The sequence below is a fragment of the Periplaneta americana genome, chromosome 7 (assembly GCF_040183065.1).
Source record: "Periplaneta americana isolate PAMFEO1 chromosome 7, P.americana_PAMFEO1_priV1, whole genome shotgun sequence".
In the NCBI taxonomy this organism is placed as follows: Eukaryota; Metazoa; Arthropoda; class Insecta; order Blattodea; family Blattidae; genus Periplaneta; species Periplaneta americana.
Window position 1 is genome coordinate 183,809,254 of NC_091123.1, and position 10,700 is coordinate 183,819,953.

Here is a 10,700-nt window from a genome sequence, read left to right on the forward strand (position 1 = left end):
TTATTATTATTATTATTATTAATTGTGTTTATTATGTAATTATTGAGTGTAATTAGTTACCGCTGCCTCCGGGTATATATCCATTTGCAGTGTGAATAAATACATACATTCTACTGTGGAATCCCGGCCACCAAATCACTCAATTGAGTGCGCTCCTTGTAAAATGACAGTTGACTTAATATCTGTCAACATATATGTCTAACTTGGAGTCTAGCCACAAAGGAAAAAACATTAGAGAAGAGGGATTCGATGCGATGTTGTGGATTGAACTTCGGCGTAGCTCAGTGGTTAGAGCACTTGGTATGCGGAACCAAGGACCCGGGTTCGATCCCCGGCGCAGGAGCGAATTTCTCTCTTCTAATAATCATTGTTACCATAACAGAAATATTCTGTAGCACCAAAAATTAATCTTTACGTAATTTTATTTTAAGTTCAATATCGTTCTACACTTCAAAAAAATGGTCACTGAATTGAGAAAAAACGCTGAAAAAATTCTGCAGGTTACAGTTAGGACACAAATGCAGGTATATTATACTATAATTTGGGTCGTCCACCGTTGTGGCTGAGGGGTTAGCGAGTCTAACTCCGAACCCAGCGGTCCCAGGATCGATTCCCGGTAACTGTCTACTAGTCTACTTTAAGGATTGTGTTTGAAGAAACCGTAGCATATATTTGTCATTTTCGTGACACCGAATTCTTAAGAACTATCCGTTATTATTTTTGGATGTGTATTAATTTTGAATTTAACTTAGAGAGCATGATGATCAGGTAACTTTATCAGGCGACTGGAACCCCACTCATCTTCGCTACTTCCTTTCCTCCCCCATCATCCTTTCCTCATCATCCCGTTTCTGGTTTTTCAGATCACTCTACCGGCGGCCTCCCGAAGCTGCTGACTCTCTGGACCGGCCTCCGTGGAATGTAGTTCAGCGATGTTGGATGGCTTCTGCAATGACACCCGAGGCGGACCTACTCGGGGGAGGAGTTTCGTCTCGGACCGACAGGGGGGCCTTGAGGGAATTTGCCGAAGCAGAAATGATATATGGATTTTGTCGGTTGTAGGTTAGGGGGTGCGCGTAGGGAATCTGTGGCATGCAAGTCATTCCATATCGAGGGTTAGCGCAATAGATCCTAATAGGTCGCAGTGCTGGGCCGTCCGTGCCCAACTCAGTTAAGTTCCATTCTATTCCATTCCATACTTGGGGTCTCTCCACATAGCGTACATCTTATATCATAAGGACTCAGGAGATCCGCTGTGGTATAACGGTTAATACGTCTGGCCGTGAAACTGCTTCAAATCCTGGTTGGGGCAAGTCACGTGGTTGGGATTTACCGTAGTTTTCCCTCAACCGATTGAAACAGAAGTCATGGATAACTTTCTGCCTTGGAACTGTCACATTTCGCCGTCACTAATTCATAAATTCACATATTATGTTGTGTCAGTGAAGTGTGTTGTGTCAGTGAAACGTGTTCCTGTCAGGGAAGCTTTATAGTTTATAGTGGCAGTGCAAAGTATTTGAACAGTGAAATGTTTTTAAAGTGTTAGTGAAATCAGGATAGAATCAGTGAAATGTGTCGTAGTTCCAGTACAGTGAGTGAGTTGACAGCGAAATGAGTGTAATGTGGAAAGGTACTTGTGCAGATATGAACATATCATACTCGTGGGTTTTAGTTCGAACTTAGATTTAAGATACATATTAGATTTGTTTTAAATGTTATTTTAAGTGATAGTGTTTCATTTAATTTAGGATATTCCCTATTATTATTATTATTATTATTATTATTATTATTATTATTATTATTATTATTGTTAGTATTAATTATTGGTATTATTATTAAGTGTATTTTTAATTAACAAGTTTATTATTGTCATTATTGAGTGTAATTAGTTGCCACTGCCACCGGGTATATACCCATTGCAGTGTGAATAAATACAGGGACATCATTTTATTTTTACTAACATTTTTAATATCAACCTGTCTATACCTTTAGAGAACCGGAAACACCGCTTGCTCCCCCCTCCAAGACTGGAGTTCGATGATACTGGCTGGCGTAAAACACAAATCATTCTACTAGGTATAGGAAGGAAGAAAAGTAGTTCATCCATTTACGTAAACTAGGAAATATCGCAATTTTGAGTTTCATAATTTTCATTAGGTTTTTCTTTAATCAAAGTACAGTACCGTATTAAGAATAAGTGTTTTTACTCACGAAGTGAGTTATCCATACGAACGTATTCATTATGCAGTGTATATTATACTGTCTACGGCACATTAGCGTACAATAGGCCTATAGAGAAAGAAGTTAAATTGAAAAATAATCATAATATGAATATTTAAACACAATTTTGAAAATGGTGGCCGTTCATTTCGATACAGGCTTCAGTTCTTTTGTGCATATTATCGCACTATAGACTATTGCATCTAATTCCAATTGCCAGTTTCGTCCTTCGTACTAGTAACTCATGTTGAAATAATTCTGTACCTACTCTACGTACTGTAAATTCAATCTTCACTTCTGCCCGACCCGAAAATATAAAATTGCTCAGACATGCTATCTACTGTCCGTCCAAGTGATTATGGCGCAGGATTGTAGAAAGAGAGGAAATCACGTGACAGTTAATTACTTAACGAGGCCCTTTTATTTAAGTTAAATTAAACAGCTGTATAATATTACGTAAACTTCCAATTCCTAAGAGAAATTAATGTTTTCAGAAAAGAGCTAAGACAGCCCAGCTATTACAGAGGGGCGAGCAGAAGCAGGTGGGGGAAATCGGGATGCGACGTAGGCAAACGGACAGTACCTGTGCGAAAATATGATTCAATATTGAAAGCTCTTTCGTCACTGGAAAACGCGAACATATTTCTGGAACGTACTATACTCAGTAACTCAGTACTGCTTACTATCTGCGGTCTTGGTTCTGTGTAGAGTTGGAACTTCCATAGTAGAAGGGGTGGGAGTGATGTACAATCAAAAACTCAGGTACAATAAAGATTGAAGTAAAAATAAAATGATGTCCCTGTACATACACATATTATCGTCATCCATGCCATAGTCCATCCTCCGTACAAGAAAAAGAAAAAGAGACATGCTACAAATTTTCTCTAAATTAACATTACTCCATCGTCAACTACTACTTTAAGGATTGTGTTTGAAGGAAGCGTAGCATGTATTTGTCATTTTCGTGACACCGAATTCTTAAGAACTATCCGTTTTTAATTGTGGATGTGTATTAATTTTGAATTTAACTTAGAGAGCATGATGAAAGTTGTTCAGATTGTCAATTAATATAGATAAATACAATATAATATTCGTTACTCAGTCAAATGACAAATGAATGTAAAATAATGACTTATATTATATGGTCATTAAGTTTTAAACACATAAATTACATATTGCAAACGTTTTCGCCTATTCAGGCATCTTCAGGCGTAATTATACAATATCTCAATATCAAACTGTTTAGTCATTACATTGGTGGTAGATAAACTGTTTAAAAATTAATTATGTACAACATCTCCATAATTAAAATCACCTGTAACATCTATATATATAATTTGAACTGGTAATGGAAATTACAGGAAAACGGCTGAACGGATTTTAATGAGTGACCCCTCATTTTCATTCCTGGCATACAAAGTTTTTCGGAAAAGTAGTAGTTTTCAGTGAAATGTCAATTTTCCTACATAATTTTCCTATTTTCCAAAATCCATCTGTTGTCAGTTTTGAGAACAATTTTATTGAATCACGGCCGACTTGATTGAATTTCAGAACAAAACACACACTGCAATAAACAATAGACTATTAGGCCATGACCTGCAGGATTGCCGACATATTTAGAGCTCAATTCAATTTGTTATTAAAAACTGATTCTGCAGTGTGTAATTTTCTGAGTGCAGCTGTGTATTGGATATTCAAATCTACGAAACTTGAGGTGGTTTGATGACATTATTACCATTAGAAATTAAATATTATTATAGTTAATATCATGATGTGACTATTTTTCATTAATTATACATATTAATGTCCACACCTGTGGAGTAACGGTTAGCACGTCTAGCTGCGAAACCAGGTGGCCCGGGTTTGATTCCCGGTCGGGGCAAGTTACCTGGTTGAGTTTTTTCCGGGGTTTTCCCTCAACCCAATACGAGCAAATGCTGGGTAACTTACGGTGTTGGACCCCGGACTCATTTCACCGACATTATCACCTTCATCTCATTCAGACGCTAAATAACCAAAGCTGTTGATAAAGCGTCGTAAAATAACCTAATAAAAATACATATTAATGCTATATTGATATGAAAGTGAAACGTTTTAAGGTTATGTAAGTAAATGTAGAGAATATCTTAATTTAGATCTTCATTTCTGTAATTTACTGAGTGACTGCTATATATATAACTACAAAACTTAAGTAAGATAATAATATTGTTATTAGAAATCAAATATTTTATACTTATTAACCCAGTGGGGTTGGGTCTTTTTCATATACGTAATGGCGGTGTAGTGTAGATATTGATATGTGTCATTGTCTTCAGTATTGGCTCGAGAGAGCGCAAAAATTACAGTTCCTAAGGAAAGATCAAAAGGTATTACTTACTGATAAAATAAGAGGCCTAGAAGATTTTGTAGTGTCCAGATCATTTCAGCAAGATCTCTTAGTAGGATAAAATGATTTTACGCTCTACATTTCAAGCTCTACATGCAGCAGCTATACGAAAATGCTATTGTTCGAAAGCTTAGCAAACCTGACATTTTTGTAACTTTTTCCTACAATCCACAATGACCTGAAATAGCTACTGCTATCGTCCTGACATTGATACTTGCGTTTTCGCGTTGAAACTCAAAAACTGAAGTTGGATAGGTTCAAGATAAAGTATTTGGCCTAAAAAAATCCATTCAGAGGGAATATGTTTCACTATTATGGGAGCAAATAACTATCAAAAACATAGTGTTCTTCATTGAAAATAAATCTGAAAAATTTTTATTTGAACGTCTAACGAACTTAGTTTGCAGCAGCATTTGCTGCACAAGCCACTAGTTACATTTTAATTATGGAGACATCATTAATTTTAAACAGTTTATCTACCACCAATGTAATGACTATACAGTTTGATATTGAGATATTGTATAATTACTCCTGAAGTTGCCTGAATAGGCGAAAACGTTTGCAATATGTAATTTATGTGTTTAAAACTTAATGACCATATAATATAAGTCATTATTTTACATTGATTTGTCATTTGACTGAGTAACGAATATTATATTGTATTTATCTATAATTTAATTTTTGGCATTATTGTTGGAGTAGGTTTGAGACTGAAAAGCTTGCAAGCCTTTTGTACGAGCTATTACGAACTGCTCTTGGCCAACTATTACGTCACAGTTTTTCTTAGTTGACAATTGCGTTTGTCTCAATCGTCGGAATACGTCGTTATTAGAGTCATTCATCTCCGCTCAAACACTATGTATTCATTCAGTCTCGCGTGTCATAGAGCTTAATAGACGTGAATAAATTCATCTTTTTCTCTTCATTCATAAAACTATTACATTATTAATCCTTTTCACTCTTAGCAGACCTAGTCAACAGCTAGATTCGATGCCCTGCCTCATTCATATTCAGTACAGTACTACAGCACGTTTAACATCGAAATATTATGAATAATCCATCACTGGCCATTGTAGCCGTACTGTCCGTCCAGTCCATTTACAGTCAAGCTATTCATCAAGTCGGCAATACATAAATCCTTAAGATCTAACAATGAAAATACAGTATATCAAGTTCGTCACAAGTTCTATGGTAACGAAAAGTATTATAACAAGTGAAGTAAGAGAAATTACGTTGTCACTAGACCTCGGATTTTAGGTTAAATGTCTATTTATTCTGTAGGGATAAACTAAAACTAGTCGAAAAAAAAAATCGAAAAATCGAAAGAGAATTGGGAGGACAAATTTAAAAGGTACGCAAAACGCGTCCTTGCAAGGGGTTGGGGGCTGTACAAAACTAAGTATGTGAGCTCCAAGCCTGTTGGCCACTAGTCTCACTCCGGGTTACGCTGCTCCACGCTGAAGGAGCTCTAGAAAATTTTGAAGGGGAAGCCGAAATTGGACGTAACCTTTTAGGTACCACATACGCGAGGGGGGCTGAGATTTGATCAAGTGATCACGCAACGGGGCGAGGAGGAGATGGCTGGTGTTTGCCGTTAGGATGGCGAGACGCTGTCATCTGTTGTTCGATGACAAGGCATGTGAAGGCCGTCGGAAGAAGCGCCGTGAAATCTAAATCTGCGATTTGAGAGGTCCCTGTCCTTTCAAATTGCGACTAATTGAGTGACCTCGTATATTTAATAGACAATTTATAGGTTCTGAACTAGGGCATACGTCGTTTATAATAAAGGGGAATATATATGGGGAAGGGCATATAGGTCCGTGGCCCATTTCTTATAGGGCTCATCCCGACATTTGTCTTACGCTTAGGAAAACCACGGAATACCTTAGGCAGGATGAGTTGTCTCATGTATAAGAGACTAGCCAATTTGGCTATTATGTAGGAGGTGATTGTTGTCATGAGCCTTGTTGAATCGTCTCAATTTTGAGACTAGCCATTTGGCTATATGATGCCTCAATTACGAAGAGCGGGGAGAGATGTAATTGTTAATTAATTTACAGTAATTAGGGAGATTCATGGGAATATGAGTGCAGGTCCGTGGCCCATTTCTTTTAGGGCTCATCCCGACATTTGTCTTAGCGCCTTAGGAAAACCACGGAAAAACCTTAGGCAGGATGAGTTGTCTCAATATCAGAGACTAGCCAGTTGGCTCTTAGGTTTGAATGACTCTATGAATCGATGGATATATACTACCCCATTGGCTCTATGATAGTTCCATCGATCAACAAAAGTAGATATTGTTAGGGAGGGATTTTGTTTAGCCCAGTTAAGACAAGGTCATTTTAAAGCGGTTGCACTATCCAAGGAGTCGCATGGAGTTGAGACGTGATTACCAAAACGACTCAACTCCATGCTAGTTAAATATCTTCACAATTTATATAAAATGTCAACTTTTGAAAGCGAAATTATGGTGGCTAAAATGCCTATTCGAGACCTATTTATTTTATTTTAGTAGGTTATTTTACGACGCTTTATCAACGTCTTAGGTTATTTAGCGTCTGAATGAGATGAAGGTGACAATGCCGGTAAAATGAGTCCGGGGTCCAACACCGAAAGTTACCCAGCATTTGCTCATATTGGGTTGAGGGAAAACCCCGGAAAAAAACCTCAACCAGGTAACTTGCCCCGACCGGGAATCGAACCCGGGCCACCTGGTTTCGCGGCTAGACGCGCTAACCGTTACTCCACAGATGTGGACTTCGAGACCTATTTTTAAGGTTTTAGAACACATTACCTATTTCTATTTGTTACTTAGAACATATAATTGCCTATTTCTATTTGTAACGTATATTTTTTTAAATTTTCCTATAGTAGTGAAAAAGAAAGTTTTGAATGTCATGTGGTAGATATGGTTTCAATATCCTGTAATAGTTTGGTTGTAAGAATGAAGAAATTCCTGGAAGGTGTCTGGTTTTGTTGAGCACTTGAAGAGACGGTAGGAATGTGATGAATCAGGAGGATGTAGTTGTCCCTAAAGAAATCAGAATAGCAAATATTGATACATTTAAATATGCATTCATTGCTTCGGTATCTTTTTTTTTTTTTCGTTGTTGGTAACTCTGTAGCATCTATAAGATGCTTTATAGTTGTTCTAACAGATGGAGTTACTTGTCAACAATGTGACGCTGAAACGTGTGTTCAGGTTACTGCCCAGCGACAGTCCTGATGTATTTTTATATTTGTGATGATTGGTTAATTAATATTAACCCGGCACACTCACAATCACACTCACATTCATACAAATTTCCAGACTCTAGACACCCAGGGAATTCTTGTTCTTCAAGAAAAACTCACCGAAGGCGGAGCCCAGGAATCGAACCCGGGACCTCCTGATCTGGAAGCCAGCATGCTGACCAACAGACCACGGAGGCAGTCATTCGGTATCATTGGAAAGAATTTTTTCGCTTATGAAATGGTTCTGTCTAAGAAAAGGCGAAGTTTCACAATAGAAAATTAGAGAAAAACGTTGTTATATATTGCAATGCCAATTATGAATAATGTGTTAATTGTAAATTAATTAATTTAATTGTAATATGAGTACTTATGTATTAGCAGCCTTAGAGCAATGAGGCCGATGAATTCATTAAAATTACGTACCGGTATTCATAATTTAAGACTTAACAAAAATAAAGTTTCTAACAGCAATATTTTTTACTGTTTTTGTCACTGTATACCGTAATGGTTAATAATCACTAATTAATTGCACTTTTATAGTTACTGTAGTTTGTATTGATAGAAATTACATTTTAGCTGCATAAAATAGTATTTTTAGCTGCTGGAAATGGTATTTTTAGGTGCTTAAATCTATGTTTTTAGTGTCTATTTTGATAAATTCAGGGCCTATTTTAGGTGCCTTTAAATAAATAATGGAACTCCTCACTACAATTCTTCAGTGACCATTTTATATCATGCAATATTACAAAAGATCCTTTTCAGAGCAACAGGTGTTACTTGAAAGAACGCGTAGCCTTGTACAGAACGTAATGTGAAGTTTGATTGCTCGACATGGCAGACCATGTGAAAGTTTCATTGCATTTATAATATCCCATAAATTTAGTGAACATGTCGGTTGAACGGAACAGTATCGAATTTCTCGTAATTCTCTCTCACTCCTGGCAATAAAACACTAAGAACATCGTTACTTCCAGACGTCCTGCCTTTAGAAAACTCAACGGCAGTGGTTGGAAGCCCGTTCACAGCCTTGAAAGAGAATGCGTAGCAGAACTGAGTATCAATTTATTTTTCAATTTTTACAGTAAAAAAGATTATATTTCATGGTTTCGTAATCAAAATATATACGGAGTAATTTATATAGAACTAACATATTTTCTTTCTTTCTTTCTTTCCTTCCCTCTTTCCTTCCTTCGTTCTTTCTTTCTTTCTTTCCTTCTTTCTTTCCTTCGTTCTTTCTTTCTTTCTTTTTTTCTTTCCTTCCTTCTTTCTTTCCTTCCTTCGTTCTTTCTTTCCTTCCTTCTTCCTTCCTTTCTTTCTTCCTTCCTTCCTTTCTTTCTTTCTCTCTTTCTTTCTTTCCTTCTTTCCTTCGTTCTTTCTTTCTTTCCTTCGTTCTTTCTTTCTTTCCTTCGTTCTTTCTTTCTTTATTTATTTCCTTCCTTCGTTCTTTCTTTCTTTCCTTCCTTCGTTCTTTCTTTCGTTCTTTCTTTCTTTCCTTCTTTCTTCCTTCCTTTCTTTCTTTCTCTCTTTCTTTCCTTCCTTCCTTCTTTCCTTCCTTCGTTCTTTCTTTCCTTCCTTCGTTCTTTCTTTCTTTCTTCCTTTCTTTCCTTCTTTCCTTCCTTCTTTCTTTCTTCCTTTCTTTCCTTCTTTCCTTCCTTCGTTCTTTTTTTCTTTCCTTCCTTCTTTCCTTCGTTCTTTCTTTCTTTCTTTCCTTCCTTCTTTCCTTCCTTCGTTCTTTCTTTCTTTCCTTCCTTCGTTCTTTCTTTCTTTCCTTCGTTCTTCCTTTCCTTCCTTCCTTCTTTTCTTCCTTCGTTCTTTCTTTCTTTCTTTCTTCCTTTCCTTCCTTCGTTCTTTCTTTCTTTCTTTCTTCCTTTCCTTCCTTCGTTCTTTCTTTCTTTCTTTCCTTCGTTCTTTCTTTCTTTCTTTCCTTCGTTCTTTCTTTCTTTCCTTCCTTCGTTCTTTCTTTCTTCCTTCCTTCTTTCTTTCTTTCCTTCCTACTTTCCTTCGTTCTATCTTTCTTTCTTTCTTTCCTTCTTTTTTTCTTTCTTTCTTTCGTTCTTTCTTTCTTACTTTCTTTCTTTCTTTCTTTCTTTATTTCTTTCTTTCTTTCTTTCTTTCTTTCTTTCTTTATTTCTTTCTTTCTTTCTTTCTTTCTTTCAAAACGAATGATGCTAGCCACAATTTGTTATACCTCAAATATAGAGTATCTTTCGGAGATTACTAACCTCTATAGCAAATGTTGAAAATTCTTTATTTGTTCGGCTGGAAATTCACTTAATGACCAGTTTTTAACGTCAAAATAAGCAGGAGTTTTGATTCCCTGTCACGAGATGCGCAGATATTTATTCTTTATTCTTCATTGTTGACAGCTGTTTTCGACATTTTGTTTCACTCACTGAAAATGCAGTGCAAATTAAATCAACGGCTCTTCCTTGTGAAACAATACTGGATTACGAATTCAATCACAGCTACTCAAAGGGCATACCAGAGAGAATTTGGTGTTCGTAATTCCCCCCCCCCCAAAAAAAAACAACAATACTGGGACTGGTAAACAAACCGGAAACAACTGAACCTCTAAAAGAATAATAATTTTGATGACAATAAATATACAGAATAAATAAAGAATAAACATCTGCGCACAGAAAAAGTTCTTTCCACATGACATGATGTAAGGGGTCAAAATTATAATCCGACAATATCGTAGGTTCAACGTCCACATTACTATCGTACTCTTGTAGCATTTTGCTAATTTCCCCCATCTTCTTTAGTCCATTATTCTTAGCAAGGACGATAGCCAATTTCTCTTTGATGACCCCACCTTGTTTACCACTAGCTGCATCCAAACTGTGGTTGCAGCATCAAG

General features: G+C 36.6%; 1 non-coding gene across 1 annotated transcript; it reads left to right on the forward strand.

The window, feature by feature from the left end:
- Positions 1-270: 270 nt before the first annotated feature.
- TRNAR-GCG (transfer RNA arginine (anticodon GCG)) lies at positions 271-343 on the forward strand. The gene has a single exon. It is a non-coding gene; the product is annotated as a tRNA-Arg (tRNA).
- Positions 344-10,700: the final 10,357 nt, after the last annotated feature.